Here is a 12,106-nt window from a genome sequence, read left to right as displayed (position 1 = left end):
AACTTCGTAGGAAGAAGATTCCTTTGATGAGAGTCCTATGGGACTGTGATGGTGTGGAGGAGCAGACTTGGTAGCCGGAGGCGAGGATGAAGGCAAGGTTCAAGAAGTGGTTTGAGAAATAGGCCACGACTGAGCTTGCCTAGCATGGTCCTAGTTGTAGTCCATGGGTGGAGCGGGAATAGAGTATTCCAGCCCATCTCTCTTGGTACTTGGTCGCTTAGAGGTGGTTGTTTGTGCAACTAAGTACAAAGATGAGGTGGTGTTCGGGATATGAGTTTCCGTGAACGCGCACTGCTTAAAGAGGAAAGTTTCTAAAAATAGAAGTTTCCAGAAATGGAAAGTGTTGAGGTAGATCTAGTCGGGAGATACTCGATGACATCAGACTTGTTTGCTCAAGGCTGTGTGGGCCCAACTCATGTGATACCAGTAGCTCGATGGACTTTGTGGCCGGAGAGTGGGAGTGATATGTTTGCTTCAGATGACGATCCAAGAGCGCGCTTTACTGTGATGACCCAAGAACGGGATTTTGAGACTCCCTGGATACCGTAGCTGTGAGCCGTGGCTTGGCAGTGAGCCTGTACGTCTCGAGGGTTGCGACCTGAGAGCGGGGGGGAGTGTGTGTGAGTGACTTCCTGGATGTCGTAGCTTAAGGTGGTTAGCCTGATAGCGAGCCGGCATGATTCGTTGGTTGCGACCACGGACAGGGGGAGCATTGAGTTGTGAGCAAATAACGTCTAGGATGTGAGTATATTGACTAGAGGGAGACCTCGTGGGTTCAGTCGGAGGTGTGCGGACTGTTGCGACAGTGGCACGAGAAACCTTGGCTGACGGTGTTCAGTCCGGCCGGAGGATGTGTGGGCCGTGTTGACGGTGGCACGGAGGTCCTTGGCGGGTGGACGGTTCTGTGGGGTTCGAGGACGAATCCTTGTTGGCGGGGGAGAATTGTAATATCTGCGAATCAAATGGTGAAATTTGGGGATGGGTGTCGATCGATACCAGGGGTGTGTCGATCGACACCAGCTTGTCTGGTTCGACCAGATTGATTTTTATTTCGCGAATTTTGGCTGGTTTGACTTAATTGATTTTCCCAAACCGAGTATTTAAAGGGAAAAAGTCGACCTAGTCGTGTTTTAGAGTTTTGTCACCGTTCCCAAGAGAGAAAAAGTGATTAGAAGCTTAGTTGAGTGTTCTTGAGCTTTGGGGAGATTATTTGTGGTTTTTAGAGAGATCTGTTGCTGGAATTGCATTAGAAGCTTGCTAGGAGTGTGAGGGCGTCAGTTTGAGTCAGAATCTCCTGCAAAAGAGGTGAGTGCATGACCATGGCTTAACTAAGCTTGAGAATTCTTTGTTTTGTGATTATTGAGTTGTTTGTCTGATTCCTTGCTTGCTTGTGGTTGTTTTGGTGTTTCTACGTCCTTATGTGGCTTGTGGATAAGTTTGGGATGATTGGGAAGCGTTGGGAGGCAGAGATCTTCAAGAGAGCGTCGAGGAAGACGATTCTCGGCATCAGTGTCGATCAACAACATTGGTGTGTCGGTCGACACCCGTGCGAGGACGACTCGGGAATCTTTGGGAGTGTCGATCGTCACCATGTGGAGGTGTCGGTCGACACAACTAGGGTTTTTGGGAGGTGTCGGTCGACACCAGGTTGGCAGTGTCGATCGACACTGGTATGGTGTCGGTCGACACCAACCTTCGTTGGTTGATGATTGCTTGTTTCCTGGTTTGATTGTTATTGTTTGATGATTGCTTGACATTGGATTCTCAAATGTTTGTGGGATGATTGCCTCACTAAGTATTTATGATAATACTTACGCATCTCAATTGTTGTTTGTGGTGGGCAGGTAAAGGCAAAGTGTGATTGTGGAATCAAGGCGATGAGGAGGAGGATGTTGTAGAGGCTTGATTGATTGTGGTCTAGCTATTGTTAGGCTGCTAGAATTGAGTTGATAGAACATTGTAGGATATTGGAACTTGATTATTTCATTGTTGGTTTTGGATTATTGAATTGGTGGTTATTGGATTATTCATTTGTTGGTTAATGGAATTATTTGTTATCCACTGTTGTTGATTGTTGTTAGGTTGTTAGTAGATGTGGGACCACTAAAAAATTATTATTATTAAAAAAAAAACGGAGGGGTTGTTTCAAATCTCAAGAGAACTTCTAGAATTCGATTCTGGGGACTCCAGTGACGACCCATGTTGCCTCGCTATACTCTACTGCAGATATATACATAGCAAACTCCAAGGTATTCTTTCTCATTTTATGGCTGCACTCAAAACATATACATTAATTGCTATTTGATGTGTTATTCCAATTTCGTTTACCCCTCTTCAATTTATGAAACAGAGAGTTGGTGAAACACTTGGGAGAGTGCATTATGTGAAAGAGGTGAAGACGTTCTGCAGCAAAATGCACTTCTCTCTAGGTGCGGGATGTAGTGCAGCAGCAGGACCTATAGGGAGAGTGTTGGAGAATTTGGTCTGCTCAGTCTAGCCTCGTATTTGGACTCTGCAGGTCTGATCACAATATCTTCGTTCAAATAACGCTCCCTTCAGAGCCACCAATACATTGCGAGTTGATATCTTTGGTCGGAGTTCTTTTGGTGGTTGGAAATTTCTGTTTTGATAGAGTGATAGAGCGAAAACTGCAATTTTTGTTCTTGCAGGTTTTGGTTTTGAAAACTGTAATTTCTGTTTTGAACACTTTCAGGTTTTGGTTTTTAAAACTGCAGGTTCTGTTTCTACTTATAAATCGGACGTTTTGCTTCCTCCCAATTGGTTCAGAAGCTGTTTGGTCGTGTGGAGAATCAGACTTGAAGGAAGCTTTGCAGCTGGTGCTATTGACAATGACTCGGTTGACAAAATAGAGGATTTTCTATGTGAAGCTCCTGTTATGCCTTCTCAAGAAAACTCAGGTCTGTTCTCATCTCTTCTTTTGTAGTCCAGTGAATTGATGAACGTTTCTACATACAATTTGATTAAATTAAAGGTTTACATATAATTAAGAAACTTGCAGTTGTTTTAAAAATTTAAATAAAAATGATGATAGGTTTCTCTAGTGGAGGGTGATTTTGTTCAAAGTTGTTAGTAGGTTGCTTTGATTAGTTTAACATTAATTATATGATTAGTTTAATTTTGAGCAATTTAGATGAGTTTCTCTAGTGTAGATGGTCTAAGGTTCTCAAAGGATGTGGGGGTGAACGTGGTATTTGCTGGAGTGATAGGAGCAATGGCTGCATGTGAATCAGTCGTCATTATCGCTATAGCGCTATACAGCTGAGTTATTCAATACACATCAGCGATTTCTGACGTGGCAATGGTATTATTTGGAATTACGTTTTTTCTCTAACGTGCAACAATGATACCCTGGATATAGAAAATAGATCCGAAATATAGTGGCGGACCCAGAAATTTTTTTAGAGAGGTCAGTTAAAGAAAAAAAATTAATTGTGTTATATTGGTGGTTCGAACTCGGGTATGGGCAGGAAAACACTATAAATTTTACCATCTGTGCTACTGAAATATTTTGAAATTACATGTAAAAACAGCTTTTTAATTAGTTTACCCAGGTCAGGTGACCCTCCTTCTTCCTTAGTAGGTCCGCCGTTGTGAAATATGATAGTAATAAAAAAAAAGTTTTGTATGGTTCTGGAAATATTACCTAAAATGTATGACACTTGAGTAAATCATCCAATAAAAAGTTATCGAGAATTACAATTCAATATATACACAGACAAAAAAAAAAAAAAAAAACAAACAAACATGAGTCGTGTGCCTCATAAAGAAGAAGTGATAAGGTTCGTAAGGGATGTGGGAGTGAATGTGGTATTTGCTGGAGTTATAGGAGCAATGGCTGCAGGTGAATCGTTTAATACTTAGTATATAACTATATATATACTAGATAAAGACCCGCCCGATGTGCGGGTTTAAAATTTTGTAAATAAAATTAAATTTAACAAAAATATATTAAAATTTGTTTTATGTTATTTATAATTCTTTTTTTTGCTATAATACACTGATTTATATCTATTTACACATTTTTATGTATGTTACCATTAAAAGTGTATTTTTTACACTTATATATTGTATATTACAAATATATTTGTTACCACCACCTAAAAAATGTCTATATGAACACATTAAGTCTGGAGAGGGGTTGATTATAAAGTTCTTATGAATGGTCAACCTAATGGCTTGATAATCCCGGAGAGGGGTTTACGTCAGGGAGACCCTTTATCTCCTTATCTGTTTATTTTGTACACGGAAGTGTTAATTGCCAATTTTGTACATTAAATCTGGAGAGGGGTTGAGTATAAAGTTCTTATGAATGGTCAACCTAATGGCTTGATAATCCCGGGGAGGGGTTGAGTATGGGGGACCTTTTATCTCCTTATCTGTTTATTTTGTACATGGAAGTGTTAATTGCCAATATTAGGAAAGCAGAGGAGGATAAGCTGATTATAGGGATCAAGGTGGCCAACCAATGTCCGCCAATTACGCACCTTTTGTTTGCAGATGATAGTCTATTTTTTTGCAAGGTCGAAAAAGCACAATGTGAGGTAGTTTTGGACATTCTACGGAAATATGAGGCTGTTTCGGGTCAGCAAATTAATTTTGCAAAATCTTCTATTTAGTTTGGTCATACGGTTGCTGAGGACACAAAAACGCAGCTCCAGAGGGTCCTGGGAATAACGAACTTGGGCGGCATGGGTTCATATATGGGTCTGCCTGAGAGTCTAGGTGGGTCTAAAACAAAGGTTTTTTCTTTCATTCGGGAAAGGCTGCAGGGTCAGACGACTGGCTGGTCGGCAAAATTGCTCTCTAAGGGGGGAAAGAAGGTGATGATTAAGTCAATTGCAACTGCTGTCCCAACTTTTGTAATGTCTTGTTTTCGGCTACCCAAAACAATCACATCCAAACTTACTAGTGCAGTGGCGAATTTTTGGTGGAGTACAAATGGTCGGACAAGAGGTATGCATTGGTTAGCTTGGGAAAAACTGTATTGTAGTAAACAGTTGGGTGAGCTGGGTTTTCGGAATGTGGATGATTTTAATTCGGCTGTATTGGCAAAACAATTATGGCGGCTAATTGAGTTCCCGGACTCTTTGTTCGCCAGGGTTTTTAAAAGTAGGTATTATCGGAACTCGAATCCCATGGAACCGATTCGTTCATACTCTCCCTCCTATGGGTGGAGAAGTATTGTTTCTGCTCGCTCTCTAGTAAACAAAGGACTTATTAAAAGAGTTGGGTCTGGAGAGTCCATTTCTATAAGGACTGATCCTTGGATACTGGCTCAATTCCCGAGACCAGTTTGTAGCAAGGGTCCGTTTAAGGACCCTTCTCTTAAAATTTCTCACTTAATTGATCGTCAAATGATCTTGTGGCGGATGGATTTGCTTAATGAGCATTTTGATCCCATTGATGTTGAATTGATAGGGGCTTTACCTTTAGGAAATTGTCCAAAGGAGGACTCTCTCGGTTGGCACTTTACGAAGAATGGGAGGTATACGGTTAAGTCTGGATATCATACGACACGTATGGAGGTCCCAGGGCCTTTTGAAGCACTTGGTGGCGGGCCGGAGATTACCCTTCTCCTAGCCAAAGTGTGGCAGGTTTGTTGTCCGCCAAAACTTCAACACTTTATGTGGCAGGTACTATCAGGGTGCATTTCGGTTTTGGCAAATTTGCGTCGGCATGGTATTGTTTGTGATTTGAGTTGTGCTCGATGCGGTGCCGATGAGGAAACAGTTAATCATGCCTTGTTTCTTTGTCAATCGGCGCGCCAGGTTTGGGCGTTATCTCAGGTACCGATTGGACCACACTCCTTTCCGATGGAGTCCGTGTATACCAATGTGGATCATTTTTTGGGCACCAAGAGTCCGGCCTCTCATGTCTCGGCTTTCCCGTGGATTTTGTGGTATATATGGAAAGCGAGAAATGCAAGCGTTTTTGAGAATGATGATGAGCGGCCAGAGGAGGTGATTCGGGTAGCAGAAGGCGAGGCGTTGACATGGCAGCAGTCTCAGGAGGAGGATAAGGATGAGGCTTCCACCGCCCATCCAATTGACCCCAACTCTCGGCTGAGGGTGGCTGCAACATCACTTCCCACTCCCTTTTCAGGCTACCGCTGTTTTGTTGATGGATCTTGGAAAGCTGGTGATTCGTATGCCGGAACAGGATGGTTCTGTACCCAGTTTCAGGATCCCACGCTGAGTATGAGCTACCAATTTCCGGCGGATTCTTTCCCCTTTACATGCCGAAGTCGAAGCTTTCATTTGGGCTATGCGGTGTATGATCGGGCATGACTACCGGGACGTGGCTTTCTACTTGGACTGTTCGGACTTGGTGAAGATGGTGTCTTCGCCACATGACTGGCCAGCATTCTAGACATACCTTGACTGATGTGAGCACGAGATCGGTCACTTGGGCTAGAACACTCGCATCTCTTAGACACCTCTCGGCCACCTCTCGGACAACTCTCGGACACTCGTACCACCCGCGACAACTTGGAACCGGCATTCCTAATGATGTTCGGCACCAACCAGTCTCCAAGGATCATCAAGGAGGAGCAAGACAAGGTCATCTATTGGGTAGTTCAAGCCAAGCTCCAACCTTTACACCAAAGGCTCATGGCCAGCATCACAAAAGAAGAGCCTAGGGTGCGACCAGCTTTGGGAAGCTTGATACGCGTGTCTTCACCAACAAGCTAGTGTGAAGACATCCATAAGTCATTAGAAGGAGCTGTACTCTTTTTCCTACTTTGGATTTGTCCCAATGGGTTTACCAAATAGGTTTAAACGAGGCAGCAAGCTCTAGTGTATCTCCAGTTCGTTCCCGCTTGGCTCATGAATTGGAAACTTTCATTGACAAGATTATGGGCCAAGGAAGTGAAGATCCTATCCACCGCGTCCAGCCAATGACGTGGCATTTCTATCTCTTCCCTTCTTTTCTTTATTTTTTCTTTGAACTCTCTTATGACTGTTAGATTGGTCTTTGCTTTGATTTACTTTTGCTTTTGCTTTTAGGGACATGTGTGTTCCTTATCTTTGACCGCGTGACTAGGGTTTTAGTGTCTCCCTTATGTAAACCTCCCTATATAAAGGCCTAAACCCTCATTGTAAAACTCAAACTTGAAGATTGAATTAATTTCCAAAGAGAGAATCTTTGTTTCTTGTCTCAACTCTCTCCTTAGCCCAAGTCCGGGACTTGGCTCTTGAGAAACCCTAAGAGATTCACAAACCGGGTTCGTAATCCCCTAGTCCGACCGTATCACGAACCGAGCCATCTCTCGTGTGTCGTCGCATCAATCCACCCTTCCGTCCGTCTTTACCGTACAGCGTTCGGTCCCGACCGTTCGTTGTGTTCTACTTCGACTCAATCTTTTCCTAGTGAACCGAGGTCGAGTTTCTTACTCGCTTCGCTAGCCGCTGTCCATTTCCGATCATACCGTCCATCCGCTACCGTGTTCATCCGTCCGACCAACCGCTATCACGCAGCTGCTCGACCGAGTCTGCGTTCCACTCGTTCGTTTGCCCCCAAATCTCATTTTCATCGTTCGTTTCTTCTCCCCTTTCGTTCCACACCGTCTGGTCCTAGGAAAGTTTCCGATACACCGACCGTCTCGAGGAACCGATGTTCCGTCCATACCGCTAGCCGACCAGCGCTCACATCATTGGTATCAGAGCCGAAGTTCCACACTAGGTTGTATCTATCCTTTACTTTTCCGTTTCTCATTTTGTATCATCCTTTGCTTTCTTTGTGTGCTCTAGTTTGTTAGTTTCATTTTTGTGTCTTTGCGGTTCCTTAGTTTCGTCCTTAGCGTCGCATAGGTCTGATAGTTTTCGATTTATGCTTTGTGCCATCGTTAGATCGTTTGTTCTTTCGTTCGTTCATCTTGTTTCTGTGTTTGTTCATCGTTGTTCTTGCTTAGGATTTGATAGATCCATAAAGTAGAGTGTTTGCTTTTCATTTCGTGTTGTGGTCCCAAAAGTTTTGCTTTTTTTGTGCGTGTGTTTGCTGTTAGGCGCATGTAGGTTCTTTTTGTTAGTCATAGGTTGTCGTTTTTGCCTTGATGTCTTCAATCATTGTCTTGCCCAAAGAAATATCTTATTCGCTAGCTTTAGACGCGTTTTGCTCACGAATATTCGTTTTGTTTTGACGAGGTATGTGACTCACTCGACCAGCGCAACGCGTACGCACCAAGTCCACATCATCGTTCGAGAATCCACTTCCGATCGTATAGCCGCATCAGCGTTTCAACATCCACGTATCATCGTCCAAGCTCGTATCGCGTATCACGTATCATCGTCCGTGCCGACGTCCGATCTCCATCAGCAATCCGTACCAGCCGTCCGACTCAGCCGTCTGTACCACCATCCGACAAACCGTTGGCCATCTGTATCAACGTCTGACTACCATTGGCCGTCCGTACCAGCCGCCCGTACCGTCGTCCGTACCGTCGATGATCTCCGATAGCCGCCCGTACCGTCGACCATACTTCATTCTGAGACCGCTTCCAAAAACGCGATCAACATGCAACGTTTGATTCCACACTGATCAAGCATGGAATCTGATGGGTGCGATTCCAAGTTGGGATTGCCTAGATCCGGAGCAAGAGGCCACCGAAGACGAGCCATGGTACGAAGAACACCATGGTACCAATCTGGAACCAGAGGCTACCGAGGACGAACCATGGTACGATAAGAACTATGGAGAAGGGGCGAATCAAGTGGAACATGAGCATAAATCACCGGATTACTATTGGCCGTCAACATCACAAGCTACACACCATTGCAAGCTCATGGTGAAACTCTACAAAGAGTCTGATAGTGATGACTTGGGTTCTTACTATCCACCGTCCACATATCACCGAGAGCCTAAGGAGAAGTTCCCAAGACGCGCAAATGCAATTCCGACCTGGAAACCGTACGCATCATTCAGCAAGTCAAGTGCCGTCCGTACTTGGAACAAAGGTCTTCCGAGCTGGAAACCACGCGCATCACCGATCAACAAGTCTAGTCGCAGCCGAGAAAAAGCCAAGCCAAGCATTGTGCAATTGCGGACTAAGTCAAGGGGACATGTGTGTGACAACTTGGTACCAGTATTTCTAATGATGTTCGGCACCAACCAGTCTCCAAGGATCATCAAGGAGGAGCAAGACAAGGTCATCTATTGGGCAGTTCAAGCCAAGCTCCAACCTTTACACCAAAGGCACATGGCCAGCATCACCAAAGAAGAGCCTAGGGTGCGACCAGCTTTGGGAAGCTTGATACGCGTGTCTTCACCAACAAGCTAGTGTGAAGAAATCCCTAAGTCATTAGAAGGAGCTGTACTCTTTTTCCTACTTTGAGTTTGTCCCAATGGGTTTACCAAAGAGGTTTTAACGAGGCAGCGAGCTCTAGTGCATCTCTACTTCGTTCCCGCTTGGCTCATGAATTGGAAACTTTCATTGACAAGATTATAGACCAAGGAAGTGAAGATCCTATCCACCGCGTCCAGCCAATGATGTGGCATTTTTATCTCTTCCCTTCTTTTCTTTATTTTTCCTTTGAACTCTCTTATGACCGTTAGATTGGTCTTTGCTTTTGCTTTTAGGGACATGTGTGTTCCTTATCTTTAGCCGCATGTCTAGGGTTTTAGTGTCTCCCTTATGTAAGCCTCCCTATATAAAGGCCTAAACCCTCATTGTAAAACTCAGACTTGAAGATTGAATTAATTTCCAAAGAGAGAATCTTTGTTTCTTGTCTCCACTCTCTCCTTAGCCCAAGTCCGGGACTTGGCTCTTGAGAAACCCTAATAGATTCACGAACCGGGTTTGTAATCCCCTAGTCCAACCGTATCACGAGCCGAGCCATCTCTCGTGTGTCGTCGCATCGATCCACCCTACTGTCCATCTTTACCGTACGTCATTTGGTCCAGACCGTTCGTTGTGTTCCGCTTCGACTCAGTCTTTCCCTAGTGAACCGAGGTCGAGTTTCTTACTCGGTTCGCTAGCCGCCGTCCATTTCAGATCATACCATCCATCCACTACAACGTTCATCTGTCCAACCAACCACTATCACGCAGCTGCTCGACCGAGTCCGTGTTCCACTCGTTCGTTTGCCCCCAAATCTCGTTTCCATCGTTCGTTTCTTCTCCCCTTTCGTTCCACACCGTCTGGTCCGAGGAAAGTTTCCGATACACCAACCATCTCGAGGAACCGATGTTCCGTCCGTACCGCGAGCCGACCGGCGCTCACATCATTGACGATATCAAGATGGACAGGGAGGAATTTTCTTCTTTTTCCTTATCTTTTATTCCTAGAAATGCAAATGTAAAAGCGGATTATTTGGCACGCTATGCGCGCACATCTCCGCATAATGTTTTGTATGTAAACAATTTTCTTTCCCATTAGCTCGTTTAAGCTAATCTTTTGTTGACAAAAAAGAAAAGAACATATTAAGCCAACTATTATATATCTCTTTACTTTCACTTTTGCTTAGTTTTTTTATTACAAAAATTGTTGACTCAAACAATATTTCAAATAAAAAATATATTACATAGTATACTAATCAATTATTGTTAAAAAAGTATACTAATCAATGATGTATCATCACAATAGTGTATTACCAACCATGAAGAGAACTTCGGCTCCGCCCTCCTTCCTCCTTTCTCCTTTATGGAGAGAACCTTGTGTCCAACCTCATCTACCATGAAGAAAACCTTGGCTCCGCCTTCCTCCCTCAGAGAGATAACCATGCGTCTAACCTTCTATACCTTCTTTCTTTGGGGAGATAACCTTGCGACCAACCTCCTCCACCATCAAGAAAACCTCGGCTCTGCACTCCTTCTATGTGGAGAGAACATGTTCCTATTTTTTAGCTATCTCGAAATGGTTTGCTCCGATAACCAAAGAAACTAAAGACCATTTTCTAACGTCACAAAATGTTTTGATAGTAAATAAAGTTAAATTTCTTAATCTATTCGTGAAAGCTTCTTTGACATACGATGATGTAGCCTCTGTCTTTGTAATGCCCTAATATCCACCTTCCTTAGTGAGCCCCACGTCCACTCCCGACCCGTGGGCCCATCCATATCCGATGGCCGGTTTGTTACATATGAGAGGCTTTAAATACTTTACTGACCCTACAAATCGCCACATGATATTTCTCTGTGTTTTGTCATCACTCGCGCAGTTCCTACTATCACTTCCCAGAAGCTTACCCATCATAAAACTACTCCAACTCAAGCACGCTTAACTCTGGAGTTCTCTCAAGACCCTTGACCGAAAAGATAAGTGCACTTTGGTGACATAGGTTTATGTGACCGCCAGACGCGGTCGTCTACCGAGTCGCACGGACGGACGGTCACTGCGGACGGACGGAACGAAACTCTCTCGGGCCGACGAAACTAGATGAGGCTTTCCTCGGACAAGGCTCGGTGATTTGAATCCAGAGAGGAAACAAACGGTGGAAGCAAGAGATGAGCTGAAACGAACGAGCGGATCGAGAGATCCGGCCTTTGCTCTCGGCTTTGGTCGAGCAGTCTTGATCGCGGTACGGACGATGCGGAAATCGGTTCCCGGAGTTTGAAGGTAAACTGCAGAAACGGTTCTCGACAACGCGGAAGTGGTTCTCGGTGAGGCGGTAAGAATCCTCGGTGATGCGGTAAGGATTCTCGGTGATGCGATAAGGAAGGTGGAGTCGAAGCAGAAGTACAACAAGCGGTAGAATCCGAACGTGATATGGTAGAGATTGACGCAAAGGTGGTTTGATGCGACGACACACGGGAGATGGCTCGGCCCGTGATACGGTCAACTAGTCGATGTCGAACCCAGTTCAAGATCGGCTAGGGTTTCTCGGTAGTCAAGTCCCGGACTTGGACTAAGGAGAGAGGCGAGACAAGAACAAGATTCTCTCTTGTGAAATTTAATTCAATACTTCAAGTCTGCCTTTACAAATGAGAGTCTATGCCTTTATATAGTGAGGCTTACATAAGGAGACTCTAAAACCCTAGAGAACGTGGCCTTGATCTAAACCACACACTTGTCCTAAAGCAAAAGCAAAAGTAAAGCAAGGGTAATGACCAAACAACGGTCATAGAAAGATCTAGACGAAATTCAAAA

At 44.3% G+C, this 12,106-nt stretch overlaps 1 long non-coding RNA gene across 2 annotated transcripts; it reads left to right on the top strand.

The window, feature by feature from the left end:
- The first annotated feature begins 2,466 nt into the window (after window positions 1–2,466).
- Window positions 2,467–3,136, top strand: LOC147948770 (uncharacterized). Of its 2 annotated transcripts, none has more exons than XR_015573729.1 (3): window positions 2,467–2,622; window positions 2,736–2,882; window positions 2,950–3,136. It is a non-coding gene; the product is annotated as an uncharacterized LOC147948770 (long non-coding RNA). The 2 variants fall into 2 exon arrangements; XR_015573730.1 differs by having other exon boundaries at window positions 2,473–2,622; window positions 2,670–2,882.
- The last annotated feature ends 8,970 nt before the right edge of the window (window positions 3,137–12,106 follow it).

Source organism: Camelina sativa, chromosome 2 (assembly GCF_030686135.1).
Source record: "Camelina sativa cultivar CO46 ecotype springtype chromosome 2, ASM3068613v1".
Lineage (NCBI taxonomy): Eukaryota > Viridiplantae > Streptophyta > Magnoliopsida > Brassicales > Brassicaceae > Camelina > Camelina sativa.
The sequence above is the reverse complement of the archived record's forward strand: the minus strand, read 5'-3'. Positions and strand labels throughout refer to the sequence as shown.